Source organism: Otolemur garnettii, unplaced genomic scaffold (assembly GCF_000181295.1).
Source record: "Otolemur garnettii isolate 467f Iridium unplaced genomic scaffold, OtoGar3 scaffold00042, whole genome shotgun sequence".
NCBI classification, from domain to species: Eukaryota; Metazoa; Chordata; class Mammalia; order Primates; family Galagidae; genus Otolemur; species Otolemur garnettii.
The window spans coordinates 13045134-13064568 of record NW_003852437.1 but is presented as its reverse complement, the minus strand read 5'-3'; the positions used below and the strand labels follow the sequence as shown (position 1 = coordinate 13064568).

Below are 19435 nucleotides of genomic sequence, written 5' to 3'. Positions count from 1 at the left end.
GAAATACACAATCAGATGCTTATAAAACCATGGCATGAGTTCAGGTCAGAGGTGTGCAAAGGAAATTATAGGTGCCGAGAGGAAGGGCACCTAATCAGGGCAGGGGATGGGTGTGCCTGGATTTCCAGAGACGTTTCCTGAATGAGTAAACTGATGCCTGATACGCAAAGACTGAATGAGAGTTGGCCAGGTGTCATTCCAGGAGTGGCAACGAGCAAAGAGGCAAGGTGTCAAGCTGTCTGCTGGATGGTGGCAGTGGTTAGTGAAACAGAGAGGGATTTCTTTAAACAGCCTGGGGAAATTGGAGCCCAGAGTGAGATGGTATCGAGAGAGAGCAGGAGAGACAGGCAGACACCAGAGCCTGGATGGTCTTCTCCCATGCAGTCCTCTAGCTCTAGAAATAAAACGTAAACCAACCTCATTAAAAAAGTGAAACAAAAGAGGTCAATTAATTTCAGTAATACATTCTATTTCACTCACTGTATCCAAATAATATCATTTCAATACGTATTCAATATAAAAGTTATTATGGAGATAGTCTCTATTTTCTTTTTTTCACTGTGCTGCCTTTGAAATACAGGGTGCTTTGTATTTGGAATGTGTTTTAATTCCGACTAGTCACATTTCAGGTGCCACCTGTGACTAGTGGCTACCACATTGGGGAATGAAGCTGTGGATGAGCTTTCCCAGATCCCCAGTTCTGACTGTTCAGTGGGAATGGCTGGGAGGTCTGCCTACTATGTTACCTGCCTGGAGATTCAAACAAGGGATTAATGTATTATATAATCTTTATGAAGTCTGCCAGAAAATAATGAATGGTCATACCTCCTGTCTCTCAAACTTACGCAGCCACAGGACCTTCCACTCTTCTGGTGTGATCAGCCACAGATGGCAGGGCTCCTTTGGACAGGCAACTCTGCTCCACATGTTGGCAAGTTGCTGAAGGGCTGTTTTCTGGACAGGGATCAGTTAGTCCACTCCAGCTGCAGCACACGGGACATGTTAGGGGCAGGGAAGGGGAGTGGGGTCAGAGTTCTGTGAGGACTCAAGTGTGAGGGGAGAACTACAGACGTTGTCATGGTTCCCATCAGCAGTTAACTCCTCATTGATAAGGAATGTGAACTTGTAGGGGTTTCATCTGACTTCCTCCCAAGTTGTAGATTTTATGAGAATAACTTTCTCATTTCAAACTTTCATTGTATAAGCTGATAACTAAATCTTCCTCAAATAAAGAATTTACAAGGTCTTATTCAAATATTTTATTGACGTACTCAATAAAATCCTGTTCACTTTTCCTGTTTCCACTTCTTCTTCTTCTTCTTTTTTAAAAAATTAAACCATAGCTGTGTACATTAATGCAGTCATGGGGTACAATGTGCTGGTTTTACATACAATTTGAAATATTTTCATCAAACTGGTTAACTAGCCTTCACCGAATTTTCTTAGTTATTGTGTTAAGATATTTATATTCTACATATAGTAAATTTCACATGTACCCTTGTAAGATGTACCGCAGGTGCGGTCCCATCAATTACTCTCCCTCCCCCTACCTTCCCCCCTACCCTACCCTCCCTCTCTCCTTTCCCCATATTCTTGGGCTATAATTGGGTTATAGCTTTCATATGAAAGCTATAAATTGGTTTCATAGTAGGGCTGAATACATTGGATACTTTTTCTTCCATTCTTGAGATATTTGCTAAGAAGAATATGTTCGAGCTCCATCCATATAAACATGAAGGAGGTAAAGTCTCTGTCTTTCTTTAAGGCTGCATAATATTCCATGGTGTACACTTCTTAAAAATTCAGATTGCCTCTCTGAAGATGTTATACTTCTTTTTCCTTTTTATATCTTTTCTGCACTTCCACTACTGCACTTTTTGCTTCTATAATAATCTCAATTTCTGCTTATCCTATAGGAATAAAACAAAAACATAAGTATAATCAAAGTGTACAAAATCTAATTATATTTGTTAAAATATAAATCATAGCTATGGAAATAAAATTTTATGTTTGTTTAAAATGTATTCTTCTATACAGAAAAAAATTTTAAAAAATGAATTCTTCCTCTGACATACTTAAAATAATCATTAAAAGTAAAAGCAGGCTTGGTGCCTGTAGCTCAAGTGGCTAGGGTACCAGTGACATACACCAGAGGTGGCAGGTTTGAGCCCAGCCCAGGCTTGCCAAACAGCAATGACAACTACAGCCAAAAAATAGCCAGGCAGTGCGGTGGGCACCTGTAGTCCCAGCTACTTGGGAGGCTGAGGCAGGAGAATCGCATAAGCCCCCCAAAATTTGAGGTTGCTGTGAGCTGTGATACCACAGCACTCTATGGAGGATGACATAGTGAGACTCCATCTCAAAAAAAAAAAAAAGTAAAAGCAAATGCAAGTTATAATTAAAATCTAATAAAAATTTAAATCAAATAATTTAAACAAGCCAAAATTTGTGAGTTTCAAAAAATTGTAATAAAGTCATATTAAATGTTTATAAAAGCACAGTCATTTGCTATTTTAATATCTGCCTCATTGTTGGTATTAAAGTTGATATCATGCTTCACACGTTGTGTTTAGAATTATACACATACACACTGAAGAGTAGTATGAATTGTCCCATATTGCAAAATGTGCCTTAGTCTCCCTGTGCACCTGTAGAAAATACTATGCTAATTCACGAGTTCCTCTAGAACCACCAAGCCTGCTCCCAACATTTGTAGGGTCTGAAGCAAGATGTGAAGACCCATGTATCATGTGTCTAACTATATAAAAGTTATAAATCATATTAAAAACAATAAAACAAAATATGTCCTATTTTCTGATCTTGATGAATATACCTTCTTAATTGGAAGTTCAGGTTCAAGTTTAGAGCTCCCTGGCTTCTCAGAGAACCATGTCAGAAGGTCTCAGTGTAAGTAAATCTGGCCTCCAGCCTCTAGCCTCCAGCCCCAGCCTCTAGCCCCACACTTCATCTCTTCCTCTCTTGCCACCTCTAGCTTTTTTCTATGTCATGCGGGGTCTTGGATACTTGTACATGGACACCAGTCTACATGTGTAAGCTCTGAGCCCATCACCTACAAACAGATGCTCTGGGCCATCTCAGAGACTTGGGGTGTGCATAGTCTATCTTCAGGAGGAAGGAGTCAGGGGAGAGGCCAGCATCTTCCCTGGTAAGGAGGGCTATTTGGACAGGGCAATCTGGAACAAGAGGAGTGATGGGGTCCAGGTAGACACACCTTGGCCCTCTGCACCACTAGGCCCGTGAGGAAGGGCAGAGCCAAAGCAAAGCCAGGGAGAGGCTTTTCTAACACAGGCCCAGGGCAGAAGGGGAGGCTGCTACTAGGAACCATAAATTAGAGCGCAAAAAGAAACAAGATTATAGCCTAAGAATATGGGGATGGAGGAGGGGGAGGGAAGGAAAAGGGGGTGGATGGGTGGAGGGAGGGTGATTCAAGGGGTCACATGTATGGTTTATCTTATAAGGGTACAAGTGAATCTTTCTAAAAGTAGAATATAAATGTCTTAACACAATCACTAAGAAAATGACATGAAGGCTATGTTAACCAGTTTGATGAAAATATGTCAAATTGTATATGAGAATACCACACTGTACCCCATGACTGCATTAAAGTACACAGCTATCATTTAATTAAAAAAAAAAAGAAACAAGAAAATGGCACAACTGGGAACCGATATTTTGTTATGCTCTCTGAGAAGAAGAACCTTGGCAAGTATATTAGTTTCCAAAGGCTCCATAACATAGTCCCATAAATTGAGTGGCTAAAATAACAGAAATCTGTTTCCTTGTGGTTCTGGAGGTAAGAAGTGCAAGATCAAGGTGTTGCAGGGTTGCTGTTTTCTGAAGCCTCAGTCCCTGGCTTGTAGATGGCAGTCTCTTCCCTGGGTCTCCATGTGCTCTTCCCTCTGTATGTGTCCATGTCCGAATTCCTCTTCTTCAAAAACATCAGCCTATTGGATTAAGGCCCACTCAAACGATCTCCTCTTAACTTAATTATCTCTTGAATTAACTCTCTCTCCAAATATTGGGGGGCCAGGGCTTTCACACATAAGTTTTAGGGAAACACCATTCAGCCCATAAAAATAAACTTGTTAATTTTTCTCTCAGCTTACCTGCCCACTGAAATTGCTCTGCATTGTGAATAAAGCAGTGCTTTCCCTTGTGTCAGTAATGACACAACTCAGAACTTCTCCTAGCATCCAGATAGTTGCATTTTATTTAGGGAATCTTTTAGGGAAAGCCACGTAGAGAAAAGATGTGGAGATAGATTTATGTCCCTTGGGCTGGAACAGTGTTAATCCCGAGAGTGGATCTTTGGGGTTAAGCATTGACTATTCCAAAGCTGAGCACCATCCGGATCCTGAATGATGGAAAAACCACGTGTTTCTCAACAATTTTTGATGTGTATGTGTTTGCCATATGCTGTTCCCTCTGCAGCGCAGTACCCGGGAGAAGGGCCCCTCTTGTTTAAATCTACAGGAAGGATCTCAAGGAATGACAGGGGTGCCCATCACACTTGTGCAGGAAGGGATGGAGGAACCAAGAGGAGGGGGAGATTTGAAAGATGCTTACACCAGGCAAAACAGGTGGGATTTATAATAGGGGTGAGAAAAAGGAAGTCCTGGGGGTCTTTTCTGGGTGATCAGGTAAATAATATCTCCAACGAAGGGAGAGAATATAGACAGGCTATAGTAAGGGGAAAGAGGAGCTTCCTTTGGGCAGGCAAATTCTCCAAGTAAATCAAATCCCATCAATCGCAACTCCTTAAGCTCATGTTGCTGTCACACGTATAGCCTGGATAATGACACCAGCCAGAAGAATTTGATTTATAAACTATGACATTAATTGGCATACTAATTAATAGTCAACATACACCACTTGAAATCTGAATTACTAGGGTTTAGCAACAGGATGGCCACAACAACTGGGGAAGAAGACAGGTCATCACATTTCAAAAGAGTTGTGCAAAAGCAAAAAACAAACATCAGTGAAAAAAACAACAGCAGTTCTTTCTGGGAGATTGTTACCTGTTCAGCTATGTCTTTGGCCTGAAGCCTATAGAGCCACAAAGTTAGCAAATCCATTTCTAGAAAATTCAATTACTAGTTGACATCAAATGATAGGCATTAAAGCTAACTACAAGTAAGCCAAATTTTGCCATTCAGGAAAGTTTAATACATTTGTTTTCTTTTAAGGAAAGAAACAACCCCAATGTCCATCATTGGATATATGTAGTACCAAATTCATGGATACAGAGTTTCTCTTCTGATGTAAAAGTTTTTAAAATAGTGATAATAGTTAACACCATGAATGTACTTAATATTACGGAATTATACACTTAAAAATAGTTAAAATAGAAAATTTTATGATATATATGATATATACCTGATATATATTGTTATATGATATATATATATGTATATATATATACCAAAAAAAAGAAAAGAAACTCTACTGTCTAGTTTTGGAGCTCATGGTAGGGGGGAGTAACACAGTTTTCTTCCTCAAATAACAGTCTAATGTATTCTAGAGGAATAAAAAAAAAAAAAAAAGATAGGAACTTATATCCCCATTACTGATTATGAGACCCAGGCAGCATTTGAGAATATAGCAATTTTCAGTTAAATAGATGCTCATTAGCATTTAAAATAAGGTTTTTGGGTCATCAGCTCATTCTCAATGCAAGAAACCCAATCTAAACCCATCTTCAGAGATGAGTCCCTCTGGGTCATCTCTACTTGCTAGATTAGCAGGCAGTGTCCTACTTTTACTTTTTTTTTTTTTTCAAAGTCAAAAATTCTACAAGGTTTCTTAGCAGGGAAGTATGTTTTACAACCCAAAGGAAGCAAAATCCTTAACGACTTCTTCTCCCTTTCAAATTTACAAATTCCTTTTTTCTTAAGGCAATAGATCTACTTTTCTCTGCTTTAGTTTTTATGTTTTAAAATGAAATTTTTAATCGGAGAATAGTTTTAGGTATACAGAAAAGTAAAATAGGTAATTTCCACATATCCCACACCTGGTACCTTTGTCAATACTATTATCAACTAAAGCCCATATTGCATTCAGACACCCAGAGTTTTGTAATATCCCTTCTAGGTTCCAGAATCCTGTCCGGCATGTTACTTTATATTGCGTTATCTTGTCCCCTTAGGCTCCCCTATAGGGTGACAGTTTTGCAGACTTCTCTTGTTTTTGATGACTGTGGCAATTTTGAGAAGGTTTGGTCAGTGATTTTGTAAAGTGTCCCTCAGTTGGGGTTTCTTGTATGTTTTCCTCAGGGTTCGACTGGAGTGATGGGTTTGGGGAGGAAGATCTCAGAGGCACAGTGTCTTTCTCCTACAGCACCTCAAGGGTAATTCCTATCAATATCACTTATCACTGGTGACGTTAACCTTGATCAGCTAGCTGAGGTAATGCTGGTCGGGTTTCTTCTCTGTAAAGTTACCCTCCTCTTCACCTTTTTCACATTATTCTTTTTGGCAGGAAGTCACTATGGGTGACCCATGATTAATGAGGTGCAGAGTTATTCTCTGGCTCCTTGAGTGGGGACTAGGACCTCACAACACAAAAGAGATTTTGTAGGCCCAGCATGCGGTTCATGCCTGTAATCCTAGCACTCTGGGAGGCCAAGATGGGAGGATCCCTTGAACTCAGGAATTTGAATTTGGCCTGAGCAAGAACAAGACCATCTCTACTAAAAGTAGAAAAATTAGCCAGGCTTTGTGGTGGATGCCTGCAGTCTCAGCTACTTGGGAGGCTGAGGCAGGAGGATCATTTAAGCCCAGGACTTTGAGGCTGTTTGGAGCTAGGCTGAGGCCATAGCAACTCTAGTCTGGGCAACAGAGAGAGACACTGTCAAAAAAAAAAAAAAAAAAACCAAAACAAACGAAAAAATAATAGTGATTTCGTAAACCTTAAGGCATAAAAATACAAAATAATCATTTACGATCACAGCGATCCCAGGATGGAATGCAGGCTATGACAAAATAATCTGAGTATATTACTAATTATTATAAAATAAAATATAAAATAATTAGTATAAAATAATTTCAATGAAGGCATTGGGGGGAAGCTGCTGACTCAAGTAACTTTGGAAATGAATGGAGAATTTAAGACTCGTAGCAAATGAATGGTACGAAGTGCTGTACTCTAGTTGATAAAGCTGTGTTCCTTAGGAGTATGGTTTAATTTTGAAGCTGTTACACACACACTGGTATTGAATAAATAAGTAAATGGAGTGGGTTGTTGAGAGGCAGGCACCTCACTTTTGGAGTAGAAGTTTACACACAAACCAAGAGGAAAGCCTAGAATGATCCACGTGGTATTGGGCTAGACTTGGGGACATCAGTATGAATTCATGTTTGGCTTAATATGGATAAAAATAAACACATATGGAAACATAGACGTGTACACATACACTTGTTAGAACACACACATATGTATTCGTGTTCTGTTACCTGAGAGGGCCTAACAACACTAATACTCAGGTAGCAAAGAGGCCTTGGTTTCTAATACCATTCTTCAATGAGAAGAACCAAGACTACTAAGAGAAATGGCTGATTTTTGGACTGAGCTGAAAATACACCAGATGAGCTGCAGCATCTTGTAATGCTAGAAATTAAGGAGGTGCTCAAACAAGAGTGGCAACAGCCCCTGCAACCAAACCAAACCAAACCCCACAGTGATGGAGCTCAAAAGCCAACCGAAAAGGCTCCCAGAGGCCAGAACTGGAATAATTCGAGCAATAGAAGAGAAAAGGACGCTCAAAGTATAAAATAAATATCCAGGGGCCATACTGATCAAAAGAAGCGATTAAAGACTTGAACGAATAGTAGGGCAGATAAATCCTCCTCTGCGCAGAACTCGAAATAAGTTTTGTCAGTCTAACTCTAAGGCCTGTAATTCTCATTTTAACATCATTGAAAATTATATGAATTATTAATAATAGTCTATTTGAAGAGGCAAGACTAAGGGATGACAAAGCCACAGGGAATCCTTTAATTAAAATGAGAAAACTAAAGGTCAGACAAAGCCACCAGCAGGGAGCTCTTCGCATACTTTACCTGAAGGTTTCCTCGCTAATGAAACTTAGCTGGCAACTACTACTTACTCCTACGGAGATCTTAAGAGGACAGCTCACTTGGGTCTCTTCGTAGCTATTTGAACAAGCAGGGGTGTGTGTCCTCGCACAAGAGCACATTCACTTCCACATAGACACACCCTCCAAAAGAACAAGAAATGTATAATTCTGTTTTTATGTGTAACTAAAACAAGTCTTCAGTGTTTACTAGTTTCTGAACCCCAAACAATGATGGGATGCTGTCATCTTCCTGGTCACCCATCGCTGATTGCTCACTCTCTGAGTGACTCAGGAGCAAACACACTGCAGACACACCCCTTGTCCCTCTGAAAGGCACATTCAAAGGAGGAGTGGGCTGTGACTAAGCTCGTGAACTTTTACAGTAAGTTACGCGTTGCTGAGAAGTAGGCACCAAACAACGGCTTCTTTTAAATGGTAAAGTTAGCTGGGTACAGAGGCTCATGATTTTCACCCAGCATTTTGGGAGCCAGAGCGGGGAGGATTGCTTGAAGCCAGGAGTTCAAAACCAGCCTCGGCAATATATAGAAACCCTGTCTCTACACAGAAATAAGAAAAATTAGGCAGGTGTGGTACTATGCGCCTGTAATTCTAGCTAATTGGGAGCCTGAGGCAGGAGGCTGGCTTGAGCTGTGTGACTTATGTATCCTGCTACATCCCATGCCCTGCCTGGGCAACAGAATAAGGCCTGGTTTCCAAAAAATAAATTAAATAAAAAGCCGCATTGGCACCACTACAACTGCTGAAAAGTATATTTAATTTTTTGACTAAGAAAGTTTTGACAGTCCAACATGACTGAAATGGTGGCACTGTGTCAGTCCACACTGCTTACACTCTCCTGCCTGTCCTTGTCACCATGGGTGGCTCCTGCTCAGGCCTGCCTAGGTAGCTGTGAGTGACAACCCTCCCAGACAGCCTTCTCAGAATGAAGGGGCACCTCACAGCATTCATGAAATCCCAGGTAAAGAGTACTTACTTATTCTCAAGTAACAGTATTGACTTTAAAATCTTTTATCCCCCTTCTACTATAGATGTCACAACTGTCGGTGTAAACATGAGCCTGAAAAAAGAGTGATTCCTTTTTTTTTTTTTTTTTTTTGAGACAAGAGTCTCAAAATATTGCTCAGGCTAGAATACCTTGGCATCATAGCTCGCAGCAACTTGAAAGTCCTGGGTTCAAGTGATCCTCCTGCCCCAGCTTCCTGAGCAGCTGGGACTACAGGTGCTCACCATGATGCCCAGCTAATTTTTCTATTTTTGAAAAGATGAGGTCTTGCTCTTCCTCTTGTTCAGGCTGGTGGGGAACACCTGTGATCAGAGGAGCCTCCCTCCTCAGCCACCCGGAACGCTAGGATTACAGGTGTGAGTCATTGTGCTGACCAAAAGAGTAATTCTTTTTTTTTTTTTTGGCCGGGGCTGGGTTTGAACCCACCACCTCTGGCATGTGGGACCGGCGCCCTATCCTTTTGAGCCACAGGCATCACCCTCAAAAGAGTAATTCTTAAGAGGCCAAATTAGGCTTAAATTATAAATTCCAGGTGTGATTTTTTAAATAACTCGTCCTTATCATACAGGCCAGACAGAGCAGAAATCAGTTGTCACATGAGGGCTATAATATGTAGGAATATATTAAAAGAGAATTGGATGAAAACGTTCTTTTTTCATATTTTATTCCCTTTTTGGAAAGCTGCCTCTGAACATACATACAATGATGTATGAAAAGTACTAATCACACAACAATTTTCAACGCAATTAGTTAAATAAGAGGCCAAAAATGCTTAAATACTCCCATGTAAGAGTTGTGAATCCCTGTCTCTGTCCGACATTTCATGCTGATGTGAAATGATAAAACTATTGTCAAATGATGCAATATTATAAGTACGCTCTGGAGTCTGGGTGCATTAATTCTGTAATTTCCTTTATGTAATGGAAATAGTTTCTCTTCCAGAGCCATATAAATGGCTGAAGAAAGAACAAGGGTGGGATAATAGATCATGGAATTTAAATTGGCCACCTAAGCCACTGAGGTCAATGCCCGCTGTGATCTAAGGTGTTTGCGCCTGCTGTGAGTACGTCAGTGTCCTGGGGCACCTTACAAGGCGCAGTCTGTGCACAGTTGGGAAAGGGAGGAGGCTGGTGGAGCGACTTCCTCACCAGCCCGCTCACCCACTCACTTCTCCAGCAACCTCAAGGGGATACTGTCCACCTACAGTGTTTTGTTTACATCAGTAGCAAGGACACATGAGTCACCTTCCACTTTTTAGCTGTAAATGAAGAAGTGACCTCTGACACCCACACGTGTGACTGGCACTTATACGGTGACATAATATGCCAGGCTTTCTGCATTTCATACTCTGATTCACACAGTCACTGATGGGACTCTGGCAATGTTCTCCACTATGGGTCTCGGTCCATGTCAGATGCTGCCCTGTGGCTTCAACTTTCCCCTAATAGAAACCTACGTGGTGGCCGCTGCTCTATTAAGAACCCTGCTGGTGCTGCAAATTCCAGAATAAAGGAAATATATTTCAAAAATGTTTCCTTTCTTAAAATTATTTTCCTTCTATAAGAGGAAGATTATAATTAGAGTAACTGGATTAGACAGATAGAGAACAGGGAGGAGGAGGAGAGTGCTGGAGAGGCAACAGCATTACTAGGAAAGGATAGGGAGCAAAAAATAACCAAATCAGGATTATGCTCCTCAGAAGGATTTTTGGTGAAATCCTGATCGCTTTGCAAGGGTTTTGTTAAAGTTACAAGTTATAACTAAAAGGAGTTAAATATGTAGCTAACGAGGAAATGGGCATCTTCTGAGAGTTATCCTTGTGACAGAAACTGGGCCCTTGGACGGTGAATCTGCAGCTCTAGCCCCCAGAGGTACCACTCAGCATTAGAGGAAAAAGGAGAAAGCACTCACTGTTTCTGCTTGAATTTGCAAAAAGGGGAAAAGTTGCAATTCCTAAGGTAACTGAAACGATCAGTAAAGGCTTTGGAAAATGGCAGTTGGTCAGCTTATTGTTTAGTCTCTTAAAGATCTCTACCCTCTTCGAGTCACCATTCTCAGTGAGAATTAGGAGGCCTGCCTAAGATCACCAGTTTTGACATCGATCTAGTAAGGCAGCACCAGTTACTCCCTCTGGTTGTTTTTCTATCAGGTTACAAATGTTTACTTTCTAATTTGTAATGTAAAACTTAGAAATCTTTTCCAACCCTCCAATAGGAGGTCTGTATGGAAGTATGAAGGCTCTTATACTTTAGAATTAACTCTTTGCATGTGTCATTTGAGAATTAATAAAAGGTGATGATTAACAGGTCCCAAAATATTTAAGGAATTCATCTTGTCTGGTTATATCACCGTACCTTAGTAGAACTGCAGTGACGAATTGACCAAGAGAGGCCATAATAAAGGGGGTATGGGGAGGTGGGGATATAGGACCACAGCATGTACTAAATATGGATAACAGACAAGAATTGCACTTTTTCCCAAGAGAGCTAGTGAGTGGTGACAATCTTTAGATGGAGAGTGGGGAAAATGTTTTTATTGGTGAAAGAAATTTTTATTAGGTAGAGAAACCAGAGGAGGGCAATTTAAGAGAAAAACAAGGCTATTTTTGATAGAAATATAGGCAGTCTTCAAGTTGCAACAACTTGCACTTAAGAATGGAGGCAATTGGCTCGGCTTCTATGGCTCAAGCAGCTAAGGCGCCAGCCACATACTCTTGAGCTGGTGGGTTCGAATCCAGCCTGGGCCCACCAAACAACAATGATGGCTGCAACCAAGAAAAATAGCCAGGTGTTGTGGCAGGTGCCTATAGTCCCAGCTACTTGGGAGGCTGAGGCAGGAGAATCGATTGAGCCTAGGAGTTGGAGGTTGCTGTGAGCTGTGATGCCACAGCACTCTACCCAGGATGACAGCTTGAGGCTATGTCTCAAAAAAAAAAAAAAGAATGGAGGCTATTGGGCAGTTTCTGTGGCTCAAGGAGTAGGGCACTGGCCACATATATCGGAAGTGGCTGGTTCAAACCCAGTCCCAGCCAAAAAAATGCAAAAAAAAAAAAAAAAAGAATGGAGGCTATTACAGTTAAGTCCCCAAGTTACAAACATCCAACTGACATCTGACTTGCACTTAAGAATAGAGGCTGTTACCAATAATAAATAAATGTACCTATTCCAACCTATATAAGAATTCGACTTAAGAACAAACCTACAGAACCTATCTTGTTCATAACTCAGGGACTATTATCTGTATGTAATATCTAAAGTTCCTCCGTGTTGGAAATCCACATTTATTCCTCTTATTTTTCTTAAACATTACTTTTATTGTTCATTAATTCCATGGAAAAATAATACTTCTGTGCAATTTAACCCATTTTTAATGAACAATAGCAATGATGTTATGTTTGTCCTACTTTGTATGATTTGACTAAACAATGTACATATTTGTTACACAGATTCTAGTTACTTGTTGTGTATAATTATAATGTACTTAATATGATGAATCTCTTTTAACACAGAACCTCTACTTACAAAAATAGAAATGACCTGGTGTCCAGAGGCAGATGGAAGGCTGTCACCTCTGCATCAGCAGAGAGCTGTTTGTCTCAACTTTCTCAGGGAGACTCCTAGCAGAAGAGGTTTCTTCTAGGAAAAACAGAAAAATTACAATAGGATCCCATGAAATAAAACCTACACTGCAAGAGCCTAGCTAAACGCCCTGAGCACAGGAGTCTGAAGCCAATACTATTGTGTTGAATCGCAAATTGATCTCATGTTTTGGTTGTATTTTGATTAAACGAAAGCATCTGTCTATACAATTTTCCACCTGTGCAGTAATCAGCTAATTTTTGTTTGCTTGTTTTTGATCTCTAAATGCTTTGCTTCATTTGTAAGCACATTCTTTGCCCCTCACCTTTTCTCTCTTCTTTGTGTTAGCTTTGCTAAGACACACAAATCAATAGATCTGATCAGTTACTCTAGAGGTTGGCTAGCTTCAGAAGCAATAAATAGTTTTATTTCTTGTCGGCAGGTACCACCTCCTTGCAGTCTGGCTGCGTCCCCAGCTACTGTTCTGACCTGTGGCCTCTGCTCCTCTGAGCCAGAGGACTGGAGGCAATGGTGTGAGGAAGCCAGCCTCCGTTATTTCCTGACAACTCACTGGGGTCATCTGTTTCCTGACTCATGCATGTTAAAAAATGTCAGGTTGGTAGTTTCCAATTGGCCATGGTAGGAGTATTTAAACCATAGAAATCAGCAAACATTACAAAGCAGGTCCTTTTTTTGTAAAAATCTGGTAGTTGAACACTTACTGGCACACCACGGGCTGGATCTGAGAAGGCTCGAGAAGGTGGAAAGAGGTGGAGAATGAGAACACAAGCTGTTCAAAGACTCCCTAAGAAAACAAAAGAGTGAACCAAAGCAGCCTCATGATCTTTAGTCCTCATTGACACCGGCAGTTCTCACAGCAGATGGCTCTTCTCTTAAGTTGGTGTAATGTTGCAGGGAGCACCGTTACAGAGAGAATGGCCTGAAAAAAAAAGGCAAAACAATGTCTCTCCACGTTTTTGGGAACTGAAACTTGCATCCCTGCCTCTGGCCAGTGATCAGGAGGGGCAGGGAATGTCTCTTGTTCTTTGTGCCATAGGGGATACCGCAAGGAAGTCATCTGGGCAGAGGTCACAAGATCGTAGCTGAAGATGGGCTGTGGGGAGGTCATGAGGTCCTCTTAGCTGAAGATGGGTTGACTCTGGGCAGAGGTCATGAGATTGGCCTGGCCCCACATGGGATTTTTGAGATCAGAACCTTTAAAAGCTCTGTGCTTCTGCTCAGAAGCAGGAATTTGGATTTTGAGACCATTGTCTTCTTTGCTGGTGGAGTAATAAACTTCTCTTTCCTTCTTCTCAAATGGCTTGTCCCTCTTTTTCTGATGTAGCTTTGGGGGACAAGTGCCAAACTTTCAGGACTAGAACTGGGCTGGGAATTAAGGAACCTGGATTCTTCCTCATCCCCCCACTGCATGCCCATGTGACCTGGGCAACTCGTTGGATCTCTCCCAGCCTCAGTTTTCTTGCCTGTAGTCCAAAAGTGTGGTCCTGGGGTGCGGTTTAGACCATCTTTGCTAAAGTGTGCTCCATGCACCACCAGCATGGGCCTTACCTGGGAGCTGGGCAGGAAGTAGACTCTCGGGTCAATGTGGGATCCACTGAAACAGAATCTGCGTTGTCACAGCATCCCTGGCTGGACCGTGTGCCTGCTTGGAGGAGCATTGGACTAGGTGAGCGGTCCCCAAACCTGGATGAGCATTTGGAAAGATTAAAAAATATGTATTTCTGGTCTTTAATTCTGACCCCCTGGATTAGGATTTCTGGAGATGTTTAAAAAGTCCCCGAACAGATTTTGAGGACCAGGAATGTGGTTCCTTAGCCCCTGTGGTCTGTTCCAGTCTCTGTAGTCCCTGGTTGCTCTGACAGAAGTTGCTCACCTTCAAGACATGCTATCCTTAAATCTGCCAGATGTGACAGTTACCAAAATTGGTGAAAAAGCAACTATTGAAAGGGTGAGAAACTACGAGTTTTTAAAACACCTTTGTTTCATAAAATATGAAAAGGTGCTGTAGAAAGCTTGGATTTTGGAAAAGATACCATAATCTTTTAATATGAAAAGAAATGCCAGCAGAAATAGATGACTTCATGGGCTTGGAAGAAAAACTAAAGAAAAAACAAACGACCTTGTGAACGTATCTGTCCCTGGCAATCCCCACTGGCATTACATTTATGAAACCCCAATTTAAGGGGTTTCAGATTTGCTTGTCAGAGATACGAGGCTTAATGGGTCAAACGTGGCTGAAAAATCAGAAAATCTACTTTTAGCTACATATCATGAAATGGAGATTCATTAACTATTTCAGTGCGGTTCTTCCAGGGGATAAACTTGGGAGATATAAAGTAACGCCCTTCTCGTGAAATAATTCTATGATCATGTGCATTTTTTTTTGCATTTTTAATTTTGTATCACCAAATACCACTAGAATATGGGCAACTCCCAGTTCAAAAACTCACCTAAGATTATCAATTAGGAGTAAGCCTGCCTTCAAATACTAGAAAATGTGACTCCTAATTAAGAGCTTTTCTTTCTCCGATGTTAACAAAAGTGGATGCAGAAATGTTGAGGGCAGAGTCTCACGATTGCCTGGCCTTTCCTTCACATGGGAGAGAACTGCTTCAGCTTCTGACCCCAGCCCCTGTCATCCCAGGTAGGAATGAGCACAGGTTACCATTGGCTACACTGCTTCAAAGGGTGCAAAGGTTTCTCACTCTGGCACCCCTAGAATATGGGCAACTCCCTGTTCAAAAACTCACATTCCAATTCTTGGGCTTAAGCAATTCTCTTGCTTCAGCCTCCCAAGTAGCTGGGACTAGAGGCACCTGCCACAGCATCTGGCTTTTTTTTTGGCTGCAATTGTCACTGTTGTTTAGCAGGCTGGGTTTGAACCCACCACCCTAGGTGTATGTGGCCAGTGCCCTGCTGACTGAGCTGCAGGCGCTGCCGAGTTTTGTCTTTCAAACTGCATTGCCAGAGCTTTCTAATTTCTAAGATTCTCTCACTTGGACGCTCCCTCTACAACTCAAAAAGCATTCTGTCTCTACTTTGCCAAAAACCAATCTTTTAGTTCCTACAGAGAGCAGTCTGCTTAGCAATTAACTCTGTAATGAAGTCTTCTCAGATTATTTCCACGTAATGAATTCCTCCTTTTCTAATCATTTGCATGCACATTTCATCCCACCGCAGCATGGATTCATGTACCTACTGCACCATTGCAGGCCCATTTTTTCCATAGCTTGTCTCCTGTGCTCCTCAAAACAACTTGTTCTTAACAATCCCTCCATGTCTCAAACAGCACCAGGCATCGTAATAACTGCTAAGCTGAACTGAAAAAAACAGTGATGTGAGAAAAATAGTGACTGACAAAGATTCGTTTGGCAAAGTCGAGAGAGAACACTTTTTGAGCTATAGAGGAAGAGTCCAGGTAAAAGAACCTTAGGAATTAGAAAGCTCTGGCGATGCAGTTTGAGGAGTATCACTATTCTGTTCTATGCAGAGCAGCGTGCAGCCCAAGGCCTGCATCTCATTGGTGTCCTTGTGTAATGCAGTGAATTCTTTGCACGTACACTTGGGATGCTTCATATTCATACAAATCGCCAGGACCACAAATACAAATTATAATCGTAGACCCCATAAATTTCACTTATCCCTGGTGAAATATTGGAGTTGAGCTGTCTGTAGAGCAGCCAAGGAATTTTCCCAAGGAAACTTGTCATTAGAATGAAGCTACAGCATTCCATGTCTTAGAAGAGTGGCCAGGAAAGGAAGATGCTTCATGCCTGACAAGCGTGAACCTGGAGAATCAGGGCTCTGAAACTTCACTGGGGATGTATAACATGCAGGCACCAGAGAAATCCCAGGGCAGCCAGCGACATGTGGGTTACTTTATGAGGGAAAGAATCAACAAACTACTTAGTATGTGTATTTTATCTGCTTCTCCCTCCCCAGCCTTCTGTTTCAAGTTATTTTTGTACCCATATCACACGTTCTGTATTTTTCAGACATGCATTAACAAATTAGAGAGCAGATTCTTACTGACATTCACATTTTTCTCTTGATGGATATATCCCTGTAACGATGTACACGGTGCCATCGTTTGAAAATAATCACAAATGGTGAAATTGGTGATTCAGGAATTATGGGGTCAAAATGAAGAAAACATGGAAGGAGCAGAGAGAACTGAAAAGCCTACAAGAAAAAAAAAACAAGCTCTGATGACACACATGGAAAGTGAGAAATGCAAGTTACAGCAGTCAAATTGGAAAGTCAAAAATATATCCTGCCTCTTTCTTCATGGCATAACTTATCAATGTAGCACATTTCTGAGGATACATTCTGTTCTTCAAATGGTAGCTATGTCTACAAACAATATCAGTTAGAGGAGAGAAAAGCCTACCAAAAATAATACTAAATTATTATTTTTAAATGATCTAATGTTGCGTGGCCCATGTGATTTAATTTTCATTTCAACTAGTTGGTGTGTGATTAGCTGTTTATATGAATAAAAAATAAAACGCACATCCTGTTAATCAATATGTGGTTTATATATTTCCCCACTCTTGGTCCATATTCAGAAGGAATCAAAAGGATCTTCTTGGGGAAAAAAATATTCACCATGCCTGGCAGGGCGCCATGTTCATCTTCCAAGTCATTGTGTTATTTTGGTCCATTGTGTTATTTTGGTCTTCAAGGCTCTATACTTCTAGGAGGAGATTTATTAAGAGCCAAACAAGGCACATTGCCATGTTTCTATTTTGAATGTTGGAGAAGTTACTACTTCTTATTTCTTTTTAGAAGGAAGAATATTTACTTAAGCATAAACTTTGTCTTAGAGCACTGTTCTAAGGAGCAGGTTGGGGAGAGCACCACAGTCATTTTTATTAAAAGAGATCTGCTCAGACCATTGCATTAGCTGATATAGGAAGGAAAGAATAGCTTAGTCAAATTTCATACTTGTACCACATGACTTCTTGGTGGAGCAGAGAAAAAAACCCAAGGTTCAGGCCACATTTGAAACATCATATTTCCCTTTTTAAGATATTAGAAGACATACTCATGATGCAAAAATTTCATTCCTAGGTGTGTACCCAAGAAAACTGAAAACTTATTTCTACACAAAAACTTACTGAGTTGACATAATATGATCTACTGAGCCAATAATATGATCTTTTATCTAGAAAACCCCCAAGACTCCACCAAGAGACTCCTGGAACTGATAAATTAATTCCCCAAAGTCCCAGGTCACAAAATCAATGTACATAAATCAGTAACATTTCTATACATTAATAAGCTCAGGGCCAAATCAAAGACTCAATACCATTCACAATAGCCACAAAGAAAATAAAATAGGAGCATACTTAACCAAGGAGTTGGAAGAGCTCTACAAAGTGAACTGCAAAACACCGAGGATATAAATTGCAGATGACACAAACAAATGGAAAAGCATATAATGATCATGGACTGGTGGAATCAGAATTATGACAATGTCCAGGCTATCTGTAAAGTTATTTACAGATCCAACACAATCCTCAATGTAACACCAACATCATATTTCACAGGTCTAGAAAAAAATAATTCTAAGCTCTATTTGGAACCCGAAAAAAACACAAATAGCCAAACAATCTTAATCAAAAGAACAAATCTGGAGGTATCACGTTCCCAGACCTCAAACTATACTACAAGGCTATCATAACCAAAACAGTATAGTATTGGCACACAAATAGAGACATAGACCAATGGGATGGGACAGAGAATCCAAGTATAAAACCATTCACTTACAGCCAATTGATCTTTAACAAAACACACAATAATATACACTGGAGAGAAGAAACTCTATTTAATAAATGGTACTGGGAAAATTAGATAGCCACATGTAGACCACTGAAACAGGATCCATATCTCTCACTACTCCCTCAAATTAATTCAAGATGGATAAAAGACTTAAATGTAAGCCATGAAACCACAAAAATTCTAGAACAAAATGTTGGAAAAACTCTTCCAGATATTGGCCTAGGTAAAGAATTTATTTAAAAGATCCAACTGGCAAGCATAGCAACAACTGAAATAAATAAATGGGATTTTATTAAATTAAAAAGCTTCTGCACAGCTAAGAAAATTATCAACAGAGCAAATAGATAACCTACAGAAGGAGAGAAAATATTTATAAGCCATAGATCCAACAAAGGGCTGATAACCTGAATCTATAAGGAATGCAAGCAAATCAGCAAGAAAAAAATAAACCACCCTATTAAAAAGCAGGGAAAAGACACAAACAGAAGCTTTTCAAAGAAAATGAATGGCCAGTAAACATATGAAAAAATGCTCAATGTCACTCATTATCAGGGGAATTCAAATAAAAACCACAGTAAGCTGTCACCTTACCCCAATTGGAATGCCTTTTATTAAAAAGTCCAAAAATAATAGATGCTGGTGTAGATGCAGAGAAAAAGGAAAACTTGTACACTGTTGGTGACTACAAATTATTAATAGTACAACCTCTATGGAAAACCGTATGGAGATTCTTCAAAATACTAAAATCAGACCTACCATTTGATCCAGCAATCCCACTACTGGGGAAGGGAGATCATTTTGTCAGGAGGACACCTGCACTCACGTGCATGTTGCATTATGGTTCACGGTTGCAGAAATGTAGTGTTGGCCCTGGTGCCCAGTGATTCATGAGTGTATTGACAAAGTATAGTCTGTGTATGCTATGGAGTA

General features: G+C 40.5%; 1 long non-coding RNA gene across 1 annotated transcript; it reads right to left on the bottom strand.

Annotated features, from left to right (window-relative positions):
• Positions 1-610: 610 nt before the first annotated feature.
• On the bottom strand, positions 611-13603 carry LOC111725499. The gene is made up of 3 exons (XR_002773551.1): positions 13423-13603; positions 12644-12757; positions 611-983 (listed from the first exon to the last, which is right to left on the bottom strand). It is a non-coding gene; the product is annotated as an uncharacterized LOC111725499 (long non-coding RNA).
• Positions 13604-19435: the final 5832 nt, after the last annotated feature.